Below are 22,809 nucleotides of genomic sequence, written 5' to 3'. Positions count from 1 at the left end.
CCCAAAAAGTTATCAAACTGGGCATACCCTTTGATCCAGCAGTGCTACTACTGGGCTTATATCCCAAAGAAATACTAAAGAAGGGAAAGGGACCTGTATGTGCCAAAATGTTTGTGGCAGTCCTTTTTGTAGTGGCTAGAAACTGGAAAATAAATGAATGCCCATCAATTGGAGAATGGCTGGGTAAATTGTGGTATATGAATGTTATGGAATATTATTGTTCTGTAAGAAGTGACCAACAGGATGAATACAGAGAGGCTTGGAGAGACTTACATGAACTGATGCTGAGTGAAATGAGCAGAACCAAGAGATCATTATACACTTCAATAATAATACTGTATGAGGATATATTCTGATGGAAGTGGATATCTTTGACAAAGAGAAGATCTAATTCAGTTCCAATTGATCAATGATGAACAGAATCAGCTATGCCCATGGAAGGAACACTGGGAAACAAGTGAAAATTTGTTGCATTTTTGTTTTTCTTCCCAGGTTATTTTTACCATCTGAATCCAAGTCTTCCTGTGCAACAGGTATCTAGGATATACTATAACATATTTAACATGTATAAGACTGCCTACCATCTATGGGAGGGAGTGGAGGGAGGGAAGGGAAAAATCGGAACAGAAGTAAGTGCAAGGGATAATGGTGTAAAAAAAAATTACCTATACATATGTACTGTCAATAAAAAGTTATTTAAAATAACATAAAATTTAAAAAAAAGAAGTAAAATGTAAAAAAATGTGGTCAGAAAGAATAGAATGGAATCAAGAGATCAGGGATCTTAGGTATTAGATATGGCATCAATGATCATGAATGTAGGGTAGTACATGATAGACTCAGTCAGGTGCGCATTGGTCCACGTAGAAATTCCTGATGGCCTTCACCTTTTTTAGCTACATTGCTGGAGCTTGTGGGCACTGATGTTTTCCATGAGTATTCAATCTCTACATATATTACTTCTTTGAAGCCCAGTTCTGATTTCCCCATCCATCACCTCCTTGTCCCCTCCCAATTTCAATATTGTCTTGATAATCCCAGTTAAACTATTCACAGAAAAGAAGTCATTGATGCTCTATTCCAAGCTCTGTCATCTTAACAGAAAATAGAACCACAAGGATTTAGAACACTGTAAAGTATGTATGGTCTAATTATATAGAAACCTGGATTTATGATAGAAAAAAGAGAGGAGTAATGAAAATTAAAGAGGAGAAATTGGGCTTTTAGAAGAAATATATGAAGGCCAAGACTTCTCTGTGGAACCATTTGGTTAATTTCAAAGACAATTGACTATGCAAATATGTAACACCAAAAATCATTTCCCCTGTTTATCCAATAATTCACAAGATAAGAATTGAAAATTGTCAACAATAAAAATTCTATAAAATATTAGATAAAAGATATTCAAATTAAAACAATAAAACATTATTAAAACTCATATGAAACTACATCTAGAAAAACTAACACAATGATATACAGTTGCTAGAAGTAAGAATTGATCAAATTGATCCACAACAGAATTTGAAATTTTCCGAGAAATGTGACAAAACTATACATAATCTTTGATCCAGTGATGTCAATACTTTATATATATATATATATATATATATGTGTATATATATGTATATATGTATGTATGTATGTATATATGAAGTCAGAGATAGAAATGCAGACCATATATGTACAAAAAGTCAATTATTTTTCCTGTAGTCTCAACAATGTGAATATGAAGTTAGAATCTAATAGTTTAGAGAATGGCAGAAAACTTTAATTAGTTGAACATAAGTGTATTTGGCTTAAATTTGTAATTTCCTGATAAAACTCTTGCTGAATCCCTTTGTAACACAGAAAAAAATGAGAAAGATGAATACAGTAACTATTTATGATATTGCTGTGCCACAGTTCCCTTTTATTGTCCTGCCTCAGTTTCCCTAAAGGTCTTGCCTCAGTTTCCCTAATGGACCTGCTTCAGTTTCCCTAATGGACCTGCCTCAATCTCCCTGGTTGCAACCCCCCTTCATGATCATTTGGATTGAGATAATTAAGGCTTGGAGATTTAACTAGTCTGACATTCCAAAAGATAAAAACTCCAGATGTCCTAACTCATACCTATTTGGTATCCTCTTCTATCTTGAAGTCCCAGATTTCCTGGCTCTAGTTGGACATCTCCCAATTAGTAAGAATTTATGGTCCTACACCCAACCTGTCAGAACCAGATTTATGGTTCCCTTCTTGGAAATTCCCACTCAACAAAGTTTGGACTTCACCCCCCTTTGTATACCCAAGTTTAGAACTACATGTATATATTTCGTGGTAAATTCACATTCAGTGCTGGATTCTTTGAGAGGAAAGTCGTAATCAGCCCCGAGCTCAAAAATGTATTCTTTGGGCTCCAGTAAATCTCTCCTCGGAAATCCAAATAAAATATTAAATATTATATATATATATATATATATAATTATATATAATATATATAACCATTATACATACATACATACATACATATATATCTAATGCTCTAATCTCTATCTTGTCTCAGTTTCTCCGGCATTGCAATATCACTGGGAAAACAGATCATCATAACTTATAAAAATCAAATTGAAATTCATTAGTAAGGAGAAAAAAGAAAGAAAGATTGAGAACAAAAGTCTTTTTTTTTTAAATGCTATGCTTGATAACTGATGCACAGTTCAAAATCACTGAAGATAACAGAATATTAGCATGATTTTTTTATTTAGCCAGTGAAATAAAAAAAATGGCTCAAGAGTACAATTTATATCTAGACTGTATTGCAAACATTTTATGATGGCTCTCCTAAAATCTAATCCCCCTCCTTCTGTCTTTCATTGTCTCTGTCTGTCTCAATTACTGTCACTGTCTCTCTCTGTCTCTAATTCCTCAACCTCTTTTTCTTCTTATGTAATAGTCCTAGTACAATATTGAATATTAATGTTGATAATTGATATTTGGCATCCTTCCTTCATCTCTGATCTCATTAAGAATATTTCTAGTTTTTCCACATGACATATAATATCTGCTAATGACTTTAGATAAATACTGCCTATCATTTTAAAGAAAACTCCATTAATTTCTGTGATCTCTAGTGGTTTTTTTTTATTATACCTTTTTATTTAAAAGATATATGAAGGGATGATTTTCAGCATTGACAATTGCAAAACCTTTTGTTCTAATTTTCCCCTTCTTTCCCCCACCCCTTCCCCCAGATGGCAAGTTAACCAATACATGTTAAATATATTCAAGTATGTTAAATAAATTTATGTTTACATGAACATAGTTATTTTGCTGCACAGGAAGAATAGGAACTTGAAATAGTGTACAATTAACCTATGAAGGAAATAAAAAATGCAGGTGGACAAAAATAAAGGGATTGGGAATTCTATATAGTGGTTCACACTCATTTCCCAGAATTCTTTCACTGAGTGTTGCTGGTTCAATTCATTACTGTTCTCCTGGAACTGATTTGGTTCATCTCATTGTTGAAGAGGGCCATATCCATCAGAATTGATCATCATATAGTTGTTCAAGTATATAATGATCTCCTGGTCCTGTTCATTTCACTCAGCATCAATTCATGTAAATCTCTCTAGGCCTTTCTGAAATTATCCTGCTGGTCATCTCTTGCAGAACAATAATATTCCATAATATTCATATACCACAATTTATTCAGCCATTCTCTAATTGATGGGCATCCATTCAATTTCCAATTTCTGGCCACTACAAAGAGGGCTGCCACAAACAATCTTGCACATACAGGTCACTTTCCCTTCTTTAAGATCTCTTTGGGATATAAGCCCTATATAACACTGCTGGATCAAAGGATATGCAGAATTTGATAACTTTTTGAGCATAGTTCCAAATCGTTTTTCCAGAATGCCTGGATGTATTCACAATTCCACCAACAATGCATCAGTGTTCCAGTTTTCCCATATCCCCTCCAACTTTCCACATTTTCTTTCCCTATCATTCTAGCCAATCTGACAGGTGTGTAGTGGTATCTCAGAGTTGTCTTAATGTGCATAAAATTTCTCTTTTTTCTCTCTTGGCACTGGACGTTGTTAGTAATATATAGAAATGTCTATGTTTTGTGGTATATTTTATATTCTGAGACTTTACTAATGTTAACTACTTCAAGTAGTTTACTAGTTCATTCTCTAGGATTCTCTGAGGATAATATAATAGTGATGGTTTATTTTCTTGACTTTTTTTACTTTCACCAGGAAATTGTTTCACATTATAAAAAAGTGAGAGGGGAAAGGAGAAAAAAAGGAAATGGTAGGCTAAGAAAAAAAAGGAAAACAAATAGTAGGGGAAAGCTATAATACAGGGGAGGGTCTCTAAAGGGGGAGGATTGCTTGAGGCAAGTAGTGCTCATAAGTAAAATACTGAGAAGGAGGGAAAGGGGAAAAGGAAAGAGAAAGTATAATTTGAAGTTAATAAGATAGCAGGAAATACAGAATTAGTAGTTTTAACCATAAATGTGAATGGGGTGAACTCTCCAATAAAGTGTAAGTGCATAGCAGACTGGCTTTTTTTTTTAAAGCCAGAATCCTACAATATGTTGTTTACAAGAAATACATTTAATGCAGAGCAATACATACAGAATAAAGTGAAAAGGTTGGAGCAGAATCTATTATGCTTCAAGAAAAGTAAAAAAAAAAAAAAAGCCATCCTTGTCTCAGATCAAGCAAAGGCAAAAACTGATCTAATTAGAAGAGATAAGGAAGGAAACCATATCTTGCCATACCATAGATAATGAAGCAATATCAATATTAAACATATATGTACCAAGTGGTATAGCATCTAAATTCCTAAAGGAGAAGTTTTAAGAGAGTGAAAGAAGAAAAAGACCGCAAAACGATAATAGTGAGAGAGCTCAACCTTGCTCTCTCACAACTAGATAAATCAAACCACAAAATAAATAAGAAAGGAGTTAAAGGGGTAAATGAAATACTAGAAAAGTTGATAGATCTTTGGAGAAAATCAAATGGAGACAGAAAGGAGTACAGTTTCTTCTTTGCTGTTCAAGGAATTTATACAAAAATTGACCATATATTAGGACATAAAGACCTCAAAATCAAATGCAGAAAGGCAGGAGTTTGGGGAACAACTTAGGTAAGCCACTGCCTTTACTCTGCCATCTTGGTTGCATCTTGTTCTTTTTCCATTTATTTTGGGAATTAACCCTTTTGATAAGTGTCTCTCCCCTAACCCTGAGAGTTTCTTATTTTGAACCACTTTCCATCCACTCTCTCCTTCCTTAGTGCATTAAAATTATTAATGACTTTCCACTCTTTTACAGCCTTTCATAATTAGTATATACTGATGAGGTAAATACCTAATGATGAAGTTTATACCTCATTAAAATTAGGATTAATTGAGGTCTAGTGGCAGGATTGGGGTACAGGGAGTCAAATGGAGCTCCTCTGCAACCCCCTTGGATTCAGCACAAGGATATGGAGTTAAATCAGGTCTAGTGGTGGCTAGAGTCCCCTGTAAATGAATTTACAGGCCCAGAAACCTAGATTGATAAAAAGAGGTTTATTGTAGGGTTTGGAGGCAAGGTTAAAGTCTGGTTAGTAAAAGGCATTGGATAGAGGTAGAAATACACCACAAGCCGAGATGGGACGGAGATTCTCGCTTGCTGGAATCTTTCAACTCTCCCACAAGGGATGATTCCAACTTGGCTTTTTTATCTGCTTGAAGGGGCATATGGGTGGAGCCCAGGTTGATTCCTTGATGGCCAGAACCACCAGGTGGGGGTTGGGCTATCTGAGCAGATCATTAGAATGGAGGCTGAATACCCAAGCCAGCTCAGATCCAGTGGGGGCTGGGTACAAGCCCAAACTGGCTCAGATATAGATCTTGTAAATCAAAGGTCAGTCCCAAAGGAAGTTGTAGATCAGACAAGGAATCTTAAAGGGGGCTACGCCCACATCAATATCACATATTTTGCTGCCTTGGAAATGGAAATTTTAGGGGAGGCAGAAAAAAACATGGGAACTCAAAATCTCACAAAAATTAATCTTGAAAGCTGCCTTCATATGTACTGGAAATGTCATTCAAATATAAGATTCTAGAGAATTTTTGGACACAAGATTCTATGAGGGGGGAGGGAAAGCAGGATGGGAAGGATTGAGGGAAAGAGGGAAGGAGGAATAGAGAAAGTAAGGGACAGAGGGAAGGAGAGAGGGATGAAGGAAGGGAGGAGGAATGTAGGAAGGAATGAAGGAAGGAAGGAAAGAAGAAACAAAGGAAGGAATGAAGGAACAAAGGAAGGAAGAAAGAAAGACAAAACAAATCTATGGATTGCAATTTATGTTTTAGTCAGAAAATGATAAGGAAGGAAGGAAGGAAGGAAGGAAGGAAGGAAGGAAGGAAGGAAGGAAGGAAGGAAGGAAGGAAGGAAGGAAGGAAGAAAGAAAGGAAGGAAAGAGGAGAACAAGGGAGGAAGGGAGGGGGAAGAGACCTTAACTCCATTAGCTCTATGAATCTAAAGAATATAGGGATGTGGCTAAGTGGTTCCTGGGGCTGGTGGGAACTGCTGTGTTCCACAAAGAGTTCAATCTTCTCACTTATTGCTTCTCAAGGGAGAATCTGATTTGTCCTTCTTTACTTCCCTTTCCCTTATCAATTTCAGCATTGCCTTGTTCAGCTCTGTAGGACCAATGGACCATCCTGTCTTGTAAAAAAAACTGGAATGATTTAATCATTTCTCTCCCTAGTTGATCCATTTTTCAAGCAAGCTAAGGGACTTTTCCAGGGTCTCACAGCTGGAAAGAGGTGATGTTGGTTTTAATCTCAGCTCTTCTGACTTCAGGAACAGTCCTCTATGCACTGAGATACTCGTTGGCTCTGAGGTAAGAAAGGAGCATGCAGAAAAGTTGGCTCATGATCAAAAAAATATGGCAAATACAAATGAGGCAAAGGAACTCTGGCTCAGTTAAGACTGAAGATATTACTGTTGTTCAGAGAAGAGTAATTTTTTTTCACTTCCAATATAAGTTGAAACAAAGGTAACAAGTGGTTATGGAGACCTTATGAATACAATTGACAGTTAAGAATGGTTTCTGAGCAGAGGCTTACTTAAAATGAATGGCTGAGGGCAAATGGAATTGTGCCCGTTAGATGTGTTCATTTGGGATTATGTGGAGGGAATATGTATACTCCCTCCCTGGCTGTGGGTGCCTCCTCTCTAGGAAATTGTGTATCCTCCCTTCACAATTTCTGTCACCAAACATCACTTTGTGCTCTTCAAGCAACATGCTGCTCATCTGCTCATCTACTTCCTCAATCCTATTAACACTGTCCACCTCTGCTAAGTATTCTTCCCTCCCCCAACCCACAATAACCTAATTTCCAAAGCTGTTGATTATCTAACTTCTACAGAAATAGTTCCTCCCTGCCTTCACATTAGTGCCTATGGTTGCACTGTGTCTGCTCCACTCCCACCCTTTCCTATAAAAAAAAAAAATTGCACCAGATACTTTAATAGTACTACTTCCCATTACAGACCCATGTAAAGGGCTGAAACTCTAAATAGGTGCACTGAATCAGACAAGGGAACACTTAAGGCTAATTATCTATTGGACAATACTCTATTAACATATGCTTAGAAAATGTCCCTTCTCACTATTCTGAGCTGACTCGATCTTTTGGTTTATACAGAGAATTGTGGAAGGGATTAGGGGGTGGAGTAAGACAAGCTGGAATCACTTTGGAGGAAGAAGAGAAGGGAGGTCGGTATGTGGAGAGCTTGTGGCAGCTTCATCCAACTCCTTTACTTCTCCCCCTAAAGACCAAGGACTTTTGCTGATCCTGACTGGCTGATCCTGAGGTCAACAGGGAGCTAACTCGGATTCCACAGACCCAGAGGATTGATTTCCTCTAAGTGTGCTTATTAATCTGGCACTGTGTCTTGGTGAACTATTTTTAAGAAACTATGTGGTCAGAAATAATAGAATAGAACTAAGAGATCAGTGCTTTTAGATATTAGATATGGTAGCCATGAGCATGGATGCAGAATAGTGAATAAGACTCCATCAAATGAGAGTGGCTTCAGATAGTGATGCCCAATGGACTTTAACTCCATTAGTTCTATGCATTTAAAGGATATAGGGATGTGGATAAGTGGTTTCTGGGGCTGGTGGGAACTGCTGTGTTCCACAGAGTTCAATCTCCTCACTTATTGCTTCTCAGAGGGAGAATCTGATTTGTCCTTTCATTACCTCCCTTTGCCCCATCAAGTTCAGCATTGCCTTGTTAATCACAGTTAAACTATTTACAGATAAGATATCAGATATCAGTGATGCTCTATTTCAAGTTCTGACATCTTAGGAAGATACAACCTGCTCAATGACAAGGTACAATGATCTAAAGCAATATAAAGGATATGTAGTCTGATTATATAGAAGCCTGATTTTATAATAGAGAAAAAATCCCAGAAGTGGTGTGAAGTTAAAAAAGAGTAATTGAGCTTTTAGAGGAAACACGTGGAAGCAAAGAATTTCCCATGAAACCAGTTAATTTCAAAGAGTGTACACATGCAAAAACCAAGAGCTACTTCTCCTGTTTAACCAATAATTCATAAGATAAAAATTGAAAATTAATTACAACCATTAAAATGCTATAAAATATTAAATAAAGGAAATTCAAGTTAAAACAACTCCTCAAAACTCTGGATTTGAGCTCTCCTGGTTCTTATATTGGCAAAAGTCAAAAACAGATAAAACTACACAATTTGGAGGATATCTGGAAAAACTAGCATACTAATGTGTGATTGCTATAACTTTCTGACCATCCTCTCCCTCAATCTGTCTTCCTTTCTATCACCTTTCCTCCTTTCTCTTACACCTTTGTCCTACTGTTTCTGCCCTCCCTCTATTAAATCCCTCTCTTTTCTTTCCCTTTTCCTCCCAATTCCTAATAGTACAAGGAGCCCACAGGAGTTTCTGTATGTTATTTAATTTGCTCCATTTTATCTCTACTTTCATCTTCTCCCAGCACCTTCAAGGTGCTTTTTCCACCTCCTAATCTCTTTTTGCATACCATCAGACTAAAGTCAACTTATACCCACACCCTATGTCCATATATACTCTTTCTAACTGCCCTAATAAAAGATACAGTTATCAAAAGTTACAAACATCATCTTTCCATGTAGGGATGTAAACAAGTTAACATTTAGATAACATGTGTTTGCTTGTTTTTTTTTCATTCCTGTTTATTTTTCATTCCTATATTTAAAGATCACATTTTCTGTTTAGTTTTCATCAGAAGTGACTGAAAATCCCTTACTTCTTTGAAGACCCATCTTCTCTCCAGAAAGATTATTAATTTCTGTCTTGTGGGGTAGTTGATTCTTCCATGTAATCCAAGCTCTTTTGCCCTCCAGAATATGGGCCCTTGTGTTTGGTGACTTTCTTACAGCATTGGAGGTATCCAACCTAGTCGCACCTCTTGTTGCCTTGTTTCCAGGGTTGGCAACTTGCCTTTTGTGATGTCACTAGAGGCTTTTTCACTGATCTGCTATGCTACAATTTTATTAAGCCATGATCAAAGAGTCTCAGTTGCTGATCCATGCTATGATTAGGACTCTCCCTCTGGCTTGCCTGGATACTGTCTAAGCTGGATTGCATTTCCCTTTCACTCCAGTGAGCCTGACCTTTCCTGAGTTCTTCCAAGTTATCTTAAATTGGAAAATTCTTTCACTCCCTCTCTTTGTAAATTCTGTTATTCCGGAATCTGTTCAGAAGATTATTTTCATGTGGTTTCTGAAGGAAACTGAAAGAGCTCAACCATCATCCTGATTTCACTCTGTCCCCACTGAAAATGATTGTTAGAAATAAGGATTGGCCAAAATTAACCATAAATTAATTTTAAATTTTTTGAGAAAAGTGACAAAACTATTCATAGTCTTTGAGTCAGTGATATCACTATTGAGTAGATATCTAAAAAAGGTCACAGACAGAAAGACAAATCACATATATACTAAAAGATCAGTGATTTTCTGTGATCATAAAAAAAAATTTCAAATTGAGTGTCTGACAGTTGGGAAATGGCAGAAAACTTGCTATGTGAACATTATGATGCATGATCACTATATTCATCTTGCTTTTTTTCTAGGATATAAAGAGATCCAGTGAAAGATACATATCTAAAACTGACCACGATGGGAAAACAAGTGACCTTTACAGATAAACCTTTAAAGATAAAATGAATTGAAGTTAATTTGGGAGAAATAAGGTAGAAGCAAGAAAATCAGAAGAAGTAAAGAAGAAAGATTGGGAATATAAACCTTTTTTATTTATTTTATAATTAAAAAAAAATTTGACAGTACATATGCATGAGTAATTTTTTTATAACATTATCCCTTGTATTCATTTTTCCAAAATTTCCCTTCCCTCCCTCTACTCCCTCCCCTAGATGACAGGCAATCCCATACATATTACATGTGTTGGGAACATAAATCTTTAAAAAAAACTCCTATGCTCAGTAGCTGATAAAAGCTCAAAGTTATCGTGTAATAATACGATGTTGGCATGCTTTTTATTAAATCAGTGAAAGAAAAAATTGCCCAATAATAATATCTAAGCATTTATATCCAGACTTCATTATTGACGTTTTAAGGTCATCTCTCTCGCTTTCACTCTCACTCTCTCTGTCTGTCTCTATCACTGTCTCGGTCTCTATCTCTCTGTCTCTCTCTGTCTCTGTAACTCTCTCTCTGTCTCTGCTATTCTCTCCAAAAAAAGACAGAATTCAGAAATGAGTAATAACACAAGCATAACTGTATTCATTCTTCAGGGATTGAGATAATCCACACTTGAAGGTTCTGCTTTTTATCTTTCTGTGTCTGACTTACATCCTGAGAGCAACTAAGAACATCACCCTCACTTTAGTGGATCTGCACCTTTAAAACCACATGTTATTTTTTTCCTTAGGAACTTTTTCTTCTTAGAATTGTCATTTACAACTGTTTGTATTACTAAATTTCTGTACAACATGTCAACTGGGAACTACACTATGACATATAATACATGTTTCACTCAATTATTTTTTGCTATCCTCTTTGGGGTCTCAGAATTTTTTCTCTTGGCAGCAATGTCTTATGACCACTATATAGCTATCTGCAAACCCCTGCACTATGCAGCCATCATAAACAACAGAGTCTGTAACAAGCTCCTCCTGGGTTGTTGGGTGTCTGGATTGATGATCCTGACATGCTCTGATACACAATTCTTAGAAAGGATGATTGTAGTCTTTGCTGTGTTCACCCTCCTCATCACCGTAGTGTTAGTGGTCCTATCTTATGTCTATATTATCAGGACTATTCTGAAATTCCCCTCAGATGAGTAAAGAAAAAAAGCCTTTTCCACTTATTCCTGCCACTTGATTATTGTCTCCATGACTTATGGAAGCTGCATTTTCATTTACATCAAACCTTCTGAAAAAGGAGTGGTTTTGAATAAGGTAGTGTCATTACTTACAACCTCAGTGGCACCAGTAATGAATATGTTTATTTATACCCTGAGGAATAAGCAAGTGATACAAGCTTTTAGAGACACATTGAAAAGGATTGCATGATTTCAAAGCTATGAGACAATTGATGTTTAAGAGCAATATTAGTAAAAAGAAAATCTGAATATCTTTGAATGCTTTTTTCTAGATCCTATGACACAATTTTTTTTCTTTTACTAATGTCCCCTTAATCACAGACCAAAATTTCAGAAGTTTGTTTTCTCTCCAATCCAAAAATTATCACCAATTGAGGATTTCTACTCCCCACTCCATCTCTCTTTCTAAGAATTTCACTTGCATTCAAACACCTCACTCCCATATTTCATTTCTATAAAATCCAATGAATATTTAGGAGCAACTATGTATAAAACACCTATTATCAAACATTTTCTAACCCCCTACTTAATAGTCAGTATGCAGTTTTGAATGCCTGTTATGTACCAGGCACTATGCTAAGCACCAATGGAAAAAAGAAAGCCAAATTTTGCCACACAAAAAGTTGAAATACAGTTAGAAACAACACATATACAAAAGTTGAAAAGTGGGAACAGAAGTACTTTGCAGGAGGGTATGGTGGATAAGTCAGTCAAAGAAGTCCAAAAGAAGTGCAGTAAGGTAAGAATGTTTGAACTCAGCTTTCTCATTAACTGGAGGTTTATGGCTCCACCATTCAATCAGAAGAAGAGGGTCTTGAAAGATCACCAAGGCTAATGAGATTATACAGGATGATTAAATCTTCTCCAAAATTAGCTTCCTGGAGCATCTGTCAGGGAATACTCACAGTAGGGCAGGAAGTGAGAAATAAATTTTATACATTGATCCATGCTGTAAAACATGAGAGCTCAAATACTGAGATCTCTTGTGTGAATTGCCACATATTGGACTTAAAAACCTTGTTTTTCAAGCCAAAAATCTTTTTTTCAAGCCAAAAAGCTATGAGATGATTCAAATAAGTTCCAATTGTTCAATAATGAAGAGAATCAGCTACACCCAGAGAGAGATCTGTGGAAACTAAGTGTGGTCTACAACATAGTATTTCCACTCTTTCTGTTATTGCTTGCTTCCATTTTTGTTTTCCTTCTCAAGTTTTTTACCTTCTTTCTAGATTAGATTTCTGTTATGTAGCAAGATAACTATATAAATATGTATACATATATTTTATTTATCATATACTTTAACATATTTAACATGTATTGGACTACCTGCCATCTGTGGGGGGTGGGGGATGAAGAGGGGGGAAAGTGGGAACATAATGTTTTGCAAGGCTCAATGTTGAAAAATTACTCAGCCATATGTTTTGTAAATAAAAAATTATAATAATAAGAAGAATACCACCTTGGGGCAGCTAGATGGCACAATGGATAGAGCATAAGCCCTGAATTCAGGTCAAATCTAGCCTCAGACACTTAACACTTCCTAGTTGTATGACCTTGGGCAAGTCACTTAACCCCAATTGCCTCAGGAAAAAAAAATAATAATACCACTTTTCAAGAACTGAAAACTCACAGATCACTAAAAGTTTCTCTGAAAATAGCTATACAGAACCCTGAAGCTTAAAACAGGGAATTTTCTATCCTAGAAGCAGAGTCCTATGTTAACAAAGAGTTAAAAGTCAAGTAATAGATTAGAGAAAAGCACAAATAACAGAAAATATTCTGACCATAGAAAGTTACTATGATGACAAGGAAGATCAAAATATACACTCAGAAGATAACAAAGTCAAAGTTCCTACATCCAAAGCCTACCACAAAAATATGAATTGGTCTCAGATCATGGAAGTGCTAAAAAAAAAAAAGGGGGGGGTTGAAAATCATGTAAGAGACATAGAGAAAAAATTGGGAAGAGAAATGAGAGCGACACAAGGAACTCATGAAAAACAAGTCAACAGGTTGACAACAAAATACTGAAGAAAATAACACCTTAAAAAACAAACTAGAATAAATAGTAAATTACAAAAAACAGAAAGATGAGAAGAAAATGGCTTAAAAATAGAATTAAACAAATTGAGAGTTATAAAAATCACTGAAGAAAAAAATGTTCCTTAAAAAGTGCAATTGGACAAATAGAAAAAAAAATCCACTAAAAAAATATTATTTTAAAAGTAGTATTGAAAAAATAGGAAAGGAGGTCCAAAAATTCACTGCAGAAAATAATACTATATATGATGTTCTCTTGATTTTGCTCATTTCATTCTAATATTTTTCACAAGCCTTTTTATGTTTTTTTTTTCTAAAATCATCAAGCTGATCATTTCTTTTAGAATGGCAGTGTTCCATGATAATCATGTACTACAACTTTCAGCCACAACCCAGTTGATAGGCACTTCCATAATTTCTAGTTTTTTTGCCATCACAAAGAGTGTTCCTAGAAATATTTTAGAAAATATATGTTCTACCTTTACCCAAATCATCACTGGAAATAGACCTAGAAGTGATATTACTGGGTCCAAGAGTATAGGCAATTTAATTACTGTTTGGTCATAATTCCATATTGTTTTCAAAAATGGACAAATCAATCCCAGTGTTACTAACAGTAAATTAATATTCCAATGTTCTATGCTCTTCCAACACTGCAGATATCTCAAAGTTGTTTTACTTTAAATTCTTTTAACCAATAATGTTTTAGAGCATTTTTTCATGTGATGATAAATTGTTTTGATTTTTTCTTTGGAAAATTGCCTCTTCATATCTTTCGATCATTTTTAAAAAGAAATTAACATTGAACACCACAACCTGCAGATTACAGTTTCTCTTTAGAATCTATTGAACTAGATGGCCATCAGTCACTATCTTTTCATAAAGGAGCCTAATTAGCTTATCTATGAGTAATACAGGGTTATACTTAATTGTCTTCACAAGGTACTGACAGATTCTAGGGTTATTTCTATGTCTGTCTACAGCAGTAGGTAAATTGCCCAGTTTCTCCATAATTATCTGCTTATTTGTGTGTACCATAAAAACCAAGATTTCCTAGCAAAATTTTGTCTTCATATTAAAGGAATTAAATCTAATGGCTACTCATTACTTCCTGAATTAAATATAAAATCCCATGTGTAAATAGATCTATACCTATCTGTATATCCATATCTATGTGTATCATTATGTAGATTTATATATATTTAGATGCATAAATTCAGTTATGATGGGCCTCCTGATGTCCCTCACACTAGACTCTCCATCTCCCAATTCTGAGCACTTTCATTGGCTGTCTATCACATATGGAACTTTAGCTCTCTTTATCTCCACTTATTGGTTTTCTAAACTTCCAGCTAAACTTTCAATGGCTGTCTATCACATATGGAACTTTAGCTCTCTTTATCTCCACTTATTGGTTTCCTAAACTTCCAGCTAAAATACCACCTTCTACAAAAAGCCTTTTATTCTCCCATTTAATGACGTGTCTTCCCTCTGATATTAAATTTATCCTAGAAATATCTTGTTTATGGAGAAGTTAAGTGGAGTAGTAAATGGTCCTGGAGTGAATGAGGAAAACTCATCTTCCAAAGTTCAAATCTGGACTGTTAGTTACTAGCTTATTACCCAAGGCAAATCATTTAATTCTATTTGCCTCAATTTCCTCATCTGTCAAATGGACTGGAATTGGAAATGGTAAACTATACCAGAATCTTATTTTTTTTATTTTAATAGCTTTTTATTTTTCCAAATACATACAAAGATAGTTTTCAACATTCACCTCTGCAACACCTTGTGTTCCAAATTTTTCTCCCTTCATTCCCCCCACCCTTCCCATAGAGAGTAAGCAATATGATATAAATTAAACATGTACAATTCTACTAAACTTATTTCCATATTCATTATGTTGCAGAATAATCAAATCAAAAAGTAAATTAAAAACATTACAAAGAAAAATAATAAAAGGTGAAAATTTGATTCATATTCAGTCTCCATAGTTCTCTCTCTGGACGAAAATGACTCTATCATAAGTCTATTGCAATTGTCTTGAATCACCTCATTATTGAAAAAAGCCAAATCCATCACAGTTGATCATCATATAATCTTGTTGTTGATGTGTACAATGTTCTCATGGTTCTATTCATATAAGTTCTTTCCATAAGTTCATGTAAGTCTTTCCATGCTTTTTTGAAATCAGCCTATTCATCATTTCATATAGAACAATAATACTCCATTAAATTCATATATCATAACTTATTCAGCCCTTCCCCAACTTATGGGCATCCACTCAACTTCCAGTTCTTTGCCACTACAAATAGGGTTGCTACATTTTTGCACATGTAGGTCCTTTTCTTTTTTTGTGATCTCTTTGGGATACAGATGTTGTAGAGACATTGCTGAATCAAAGAGTATGAAGAGTTTGGACATAATTCCAAATTGCTCTCAAGAACAGTTGGATCAGTTCACAATCTCACCAACAATGTATTAGTGTTTCAGTTTTCCCATATCCCCTCCAACATTTGTCATTATCTTTCCCTGTCATCTTGGACAATCAGAAATATGAAGTGGTACCTCAGAGTTATCTTAATTTTCATTTCTCTAATCAATAGTGTTTTAGAGCATTTTTTTTCATATGACTAGAAATGGCTTTAATTTCTTCTGAAAATTGGCTATTCATATCAATTGGCCATTTATCAACTGAGGAATGCCTTCATCCTTATAAATTTGAGTCAATCCTCTATATTTTTTTTTAAATGAGGCCTTTATCAGGAACACTGGATGTAAAAAAAAAAATTCCCTCAATTTCTGCTTCTAATCTTGATTGCACTGGTTTTGTTTGTGCAAAAACTTTTTAATTTAATGTGATCAAAATTGTTCATTCTATATTACATAATGTTCTCTAGTTCTTCTTTAGCCATAAATTCCTCCCTTCTCCACAGATCTGAGAGCTAGACTATTCCTTGTTCTCCTAATTTGCTTATAATATCACCCTTTATATCTAAATCATGAACCTCTTTTGATTTTATCTTGATAATCACTCCAGTATCTTTACCAGGAAAATATTAAATAGGGTTATGAAGAATCAGACATAACTGAGATAACAGAATAACAAAATATCTGAATACATGTTTTATGTATGGTTATTTATGTATTGTATCCTCCATTAAAATATGAGCTCCTTTACAGCAAAGATGGTGTTTTTGTCTTTCTTTGTTGCCCCAAAGTTCAACTAATGTCTAACATAGGCTATGCAGCTAATAAATTCTATTTGACTGATAGTTGACTGGATATATTAATAAAGTAATACAATGCATAAAGCATACATATATGTATACATATACTTATATATGGCATGCATATACTCAAATTTTTAACTGACTGATATGGGGAATCAAATAATATTAGAAACTATTATCTTAGACATTATTGGGAGGAGCAATGAAATGTCACTCTTCTTCAATCACCTGACTCAGTGCTGTGTATCAGATCTACATCTGATGCTATTACTACTTCTTCCATTCCCTATGGGTACTGGCCCCACTGCAGCCAAAGTTCATTACAATAGAGATTCATTAGTGACTTTTGTACTTGGGTTCCCCAAGGGGCCTTTTGTTTGTGAATTCAATTGGTCCCCTGGCACGTGTAGCATATTGGACAGATAAAACAAATATCCTCTGCCGTTCGTACACAGTTTGGAGGGAAGCCTGTCTCCCTGCCCAGGGAGGTCAGATCAAGGGATCCAAAGAAAGACAGGGCCTAAAAGACCATTGTCTTTCCAATGGTCCTATCATTTTTTTCAGCAACATAGAGAAAATAAAATGTTTTTGCATTTAAAGTAGTACAAATTATCTGCTATTCCATCATTTTACAGTTGCTAAAGAGAAAGAGGATTGGTATGTTTTAGAAGATGAGAACCTAGGAGAACTTCATTCTTCCTGTTAGGATGAAGTCATGGATTTGTGAAATAATGTGAGAAAAATTTAGAAGTATAACTATGATTTTCCATTAATTCCTTGATGTTCAACTTTGAGGCATTCAGGGACTTTTAGGTTAAAACTGCTTGCTGAGACCTGAAATATGGGCAGGAAAGTAAGTAAGATAACAAATTGTCATATCATTACTTTTTTTTAAGCTGTGGGGATAGAATGGATGTGGCTGATTCCCTATAGAGGAATACAGAAATCAGACTTCTCAAAAAAACAAGGAAAGGAGAGGAGAGGAAATGACAAAGGAAAAGAGGAGAGGATTTTAAAACTTGAATTGCTGATTGGATTAAATTGTATTGATTGAAATCTTTTAATCCTATCTAAAGGCCAAAAGAAAAGAAGAAAAAATATTACATGAATTTGGACAAAAAAGTAATGGTAAAAGAGGCATAAAAGGCCAGAATTAGAATGTCATAAATAGCCAAGGGACTAGGAACTGTCAAGGGCAGACTCTAAGAGAGAAGACTTTTATGAATAGATTTTGTTGTCTTTTGGTGATCATGGTGACTAACTGATAGATAATTTTTCCACCCCCAACATACACACACTACACTCTGGTATAGACTCCCTAATAACAAAAAAAAAAAAAATGTTAAGCAAAACTAAGATCTTATCAGACTTTATATGACATGTTCTTCACTTGTAAGCTGCCACTTCTCATACTGTCTCTTCTCTGTAATTAAAATTTATCATTTCAGATCATCTGAGTTGAGCTGCCATTTAAAATTTTTTCTCTTTTCATTATTGGAGTCATATAGATTGTTTTCCTGGTTTTCATTTGCTCTATGTTGCCTCTTACAAGTCTTCTCATTTTCTCTGATTTTTAAAAATATTTCTCATTTCTCAGTAATAGTTACTTTCATTCATATGCTGAAGTTGACTCACTCAGTCATTATTTTAAGGGCACCTGTTGCTTTTTCCAATTTCTTGCTCCCACATAAAGTTATTATTATGGATATTTTGTAACATGTAAGATCTTTATGTTATTGATTTCCTTGGAGCATATAAAAGCATAGATTTGTAATTATTTTAACAACCAGTTTTCCAAGGGAATAAAAAAAAACATACTTCTAAATGTAATCTTCATTATAAACATTTTCTACATCACTTTTTTAGACATTCAATAAAACAATAAATCAAGCTCTAATTTGTAGTATTTGTCAGTTTCCAGGGGTATATGCTCACACAGAAAATATAATTAGCTTTTGAGAGCTGAGTTCAAATGGCTTTGGCAAATGCCTATAATTTACTCATTGAAGAGATTTCTAGATTATAGAAAAAAAGCAATTTGGAGACTTTTTGAAGTAATGTAATTTTAGGAATGCTGGTTAAAGCACCATACCATTCCTCATCTCCCACCCTGAAATAAATATTTGTTTCTTTCTTTAAATTAATGTTAAAATTATGCTATTCACACCTCATTGTAAATTAATTCACTAGATTCTCCTTCTCCTAGACAGCTACTTGAAATAATCTACTTTAGAATGAGACACATTAGCTATTTCCAAAAAAGAAATTATAAAAATGGAAGTCTTCTAGAGGCCCTAGGTAGTGAGGAAAAAATATGAATCAAGAGGATCTGTGAAAACAAAAATCTTAGAGAGAAGAGAGAAAGATCCTGAAACTAAGCTGGGAAGATATAAAGCACAATCTTTGAATACTGACTAATCAATAATTATTTTTGCCAGCCATGTTGTTCATTTTAAATTATACTCTCTCATCTATTCCTTTTAGAGATTCCATAGAAGAAATGTGGGAACATATAGAAAATACTGAAGTGTACAATTGGCAAGGTAAGCATTATGAGTAGTTTCCAATGAATGCAAGTACAACAAATAGAAATGTACCAAACGAAATTTAACATAAAGTTGAGGGATTAATATATGCAGACAGAATTGAGTTATTCAAGGGGGTGAGTATTACCATCAGCCCTACAAGTTGGAGTGAATAAGATAGTGTGGAGCAGGCTAGGAATGGTAGCTTTTTAGTTTGGGCCACTGGAGCTGCTTTTCTGTGAATGTTCCTTTAGCTTAAGTCTCTAAACTATGAAAATAGTAGTAATATGAGAACAGAGACAGTTGATTAGAATTATAAAGATCTTCAGTCTCATTGTTATAGGACAGAACTTAAGTGAAAGATAGTATGAATTAGTGATGAATTGAGTGGAAGAGGTTTTGGATACAAACCCCTGAATTGTATTTTGACTACTTTGCCTATAGATTCCAAAGAAGCAGAGCTATAACTAGAGCAGAGAAACTAGAGCTTTACTTCCAGGATGATACTCTTTTTCTTCCAATTGTCAAGCATCTTTTTTTCTTTCTCCTTCTCACTGGGAAAAAACAAACAAACAAACAAACAAAAAAAAAAACAAAAAAAAAAAAACAAAGAAAAATCTTGTAACAAATATGTATGGTCAAATAAAACAAATTGCCATATAATCCACATCCAAAAATTGTGTCTCATTCTGCATATTTAATACAATGCCCCTCTTTTCAGCCTTCTGTAATCATGGTTGACAATTGTGTTTATCAGAGTTAAGACTTTCAGAACTGTTCATCTTTATGATTACTGATACCCCTATGCCAGCTCCCTTCAATATGCATCAGTTCTTACAAGTCTCCCTAAGTTTCTCTGAAATTATCTCCTTTCTAATGCAAAATGGTGTTCTATAACTGTCATATACCATTATGTATTCCATCATTTACCGATCAGATGACATCCCCTTAGTTTTCAGTTCTTTGCCAATTAAAAAAGAGCTACTAAAAATATTTTTGTATGGATACTTTTGCTCTTTTTTTGATCTCTGAATATAGACATAGTAGAGATACGACTGGGTTAGAAGATATGCAGTTTAGTAACTTTCTAGGAAGCATTGCAAATTACTTTCTGAAATAACTAATCAGGTTGTCAAAAAATAAAGGGCACTATCCACAGTGTAGGAAAAAAAAAAGAGATTAGCACCTGCTTATAAAGATAAATTAAAATAAGAAGCTATCAGATAGTACTTGGAGGAGCCTCCTTAGATCCCCATCCTCACCAATTTCCTAGCAGCAGCCTTGTGATGGTTCCAAGGTAGTTATCTCTCTACCAGGTATCAGTCAGTTGTCCATCCCACTTTTCTAATGAAGGTGTAGTTTCTACCTTTGAAATAGCTGAAGTTTGAAGTAGTTTCCCCAAATACAAAAAATAGCCAGTAATGATTTTGCTTATAAGGTTTTGAATGCAAAGAGAATGATTTGTAGGGGAAACTAAATGTTAAACCTCTTAGAACAAAACTACAATATTATTTGTGGAGTCCCAGACCAATTCCCAGAAAAATATTTCCTAATTTTGTAAATAATGATGAATTATAAATCCTAGACACATTTAAAATATGAAACAGTGATTCTTAAAGCTGCAGTTTCTAGAAAGTATGGAAAATTCTCAAACAGGAAATTCAAGATAGTATGAAATTAGTTTGTTTGTATATACATGTCTTCAGATAAAAGTTGATATGCAGCTGGTGATAACAAAAAGGTTTGGAGTCTGAAGGAATAAAGGTGGTGAATACTCAGAAATTGTCAGGTGTGTGGATTGTAGATTTAAAATGTATTTGGACAAAATATGGGCAAAAACAAAGAACTTTGACAAAGACTTAACTGTAGTTTGGAAATAAAAGTCTTTATGACAAAAATGTTAAGTAAATCATATGTTTATAACCTGATATTAGATCAATTAAAAAGGTCAATAGAATATTTGTAGAATTTGGGTTTTTTTTTTCATTTTTCTTAATAGTTTTTTTTATGTTGCTCTAATTATTTGCTTTAAAAAAAAAATTTTCAGTTTGATATAATTGAGACTATTTGTTTTATCCTTTATGATGTCCTCCATTCCAGTTTTAATTAAATACTGTTTTTTTATCCACAGTTTTGACAGTACTTCATCAGTCAAAGAAGAAAAGGTATCAAAATTCCATTGTTAAATAATTTCGTTATCTGTTCTCTTCAGTTCTAATCTATTAATTTTTTACATAGGTTCATCAAAAGTCAGAAACCAGGGATGCGAAACCATTCAAGTATAACATTATTCATTCTTCGGGGATTGACAGATGACCCACAGCTGCAGATTCTGCTTTTTAGCTTTCTTTTTTTTACCTATATGCTGAGTGTAACTGGGAACTTGACTATCATCACTCTCACTCTGGTTGATCCCCACCTTAAAACCCCTATGTATTTTTTCCTCAGAAATTTTTTCCTTTTTGGAATTGTCATTTACAACTGCCTGTATCCCCAGATTCCTATACAGCATGTCCACTGGGAACAATACCATTACTTATAATGAATGTGCCACCCAAATATTTTTTGTCATCCTTTTTGGGTCAACAGAATTTTTCCTCTTGGCTGCCATGTCCTATGATCGCTATGCAGCCATCTGCAAACCTCTGCACTATACAACTATTATGAACAGCAAACTCTGTAACCAGCTCATTCTGAGTTGTTGGGTGGCTGGACTGATGATTATCCTTCCACCTCTTAGTTTGGGCCTCCAGTTAGAATTCTGTGACTCTAATGTCATTGATCATTTTGGCTGTGATGCATCACCAATGCTAGAAATCACATGCTCTGATACAGAATTTATAGAAAGGATGATTTTTAGCTTTTGCTGTGTTGACACTTATCATCACGTTAGTGTTAGTAATTCTTTCCTATGGATATATCATTAGGACTATTCTAAGATTTCCCTCTGCCCAGCAAAGGAAAAAGGCCCTTTTCTACTTGTTTCCTCCCACATGAATTGTTGTCTCCATCTCTTATGGCAGCTGCATTTTTTATATACATTAAGCCTTCTGTAAAGGAAGGGGGTGGCTTTGAACAAGGTGGTAGTCAGTGGCTCACTACTTCAGTTGCTCCTGTGATGAACCCTTTTATTTACACCCTGAGGAATAAGCAAGTTGTACAAGCCTTTAAAGATTCAGTCAAAAGAATTGCATTTCTCTCAAAGCAATAGCCCAACCAAAAGCTGAATACTTATCAGGAAAAGATTCAGTAACTTGTTTCTTTTCTCTCGCTAATCAACCTTTATATATAGTCTAGTCAATTTAATTTTTTCATAGTTCCTTTGCTTATACTGGAAAACCAAGAATGACTGACCATTTTCTTCCTCTTGTCAATATCAATCTTATTCTCTGGTATCTGATCTACCACTTCAGCCCATTGCTCTTAAAAGTAAACTCAAGTTCATTCTATCATCACTTCTTGTCCATGGCAGAACTCAGAGAGAGGAAGAGAGACAAAAAAGACAGAAAGACAGAGAGAGAGAGAGAGAGAGAGAGAGAAGAGAGAGAGAGAGAGAGAGAGAGAGAGAGAAGGATGCAAACCTGTTAACAAAGTGGGTAA

General features: G+C 34.8%; 2 pseudogenes; both read left to right on the top strand.

Annotated features, from left to right (window-relative positions):
* Nucleotides 1-10,782: 10,782 nt before the first annotated feature.
* On the top strand, nt 10,783-11,631 carry LOC141543951 (olfactory receptor 6C2-like; annotated as a pseudogene).
* A 9,841-nt stretch (nt 11,632-21,472) lies between these two features.
* Nucleotides 21,473-22,420, top strand: LOC141542765 (olfactory receptor 6C2-like; annotated as a pseudogene).
* Nucleotides 22,421-22,809: the final 389 nt, after the last annotated feature.

Source organism: Sminthopsis crassicaudata, chromosome 5 (assembly GCF_048593235.1).
Source record: "Sminthopsis crassicaudata isolate SCR6 chromosome 5, ASM4859323v1, whole genome shotgun sequence".
NCBI classification, from domain to species: Eukaryota; Metazoa; Chordata; class Mammalia; order Dasyuromorphia; family Dasyuridae; genus Sminthopsis; species Sminthopsis crassicaudata.
This window is presented reverse-complemented; position numbering and strand designations above follow the sequence as displayed.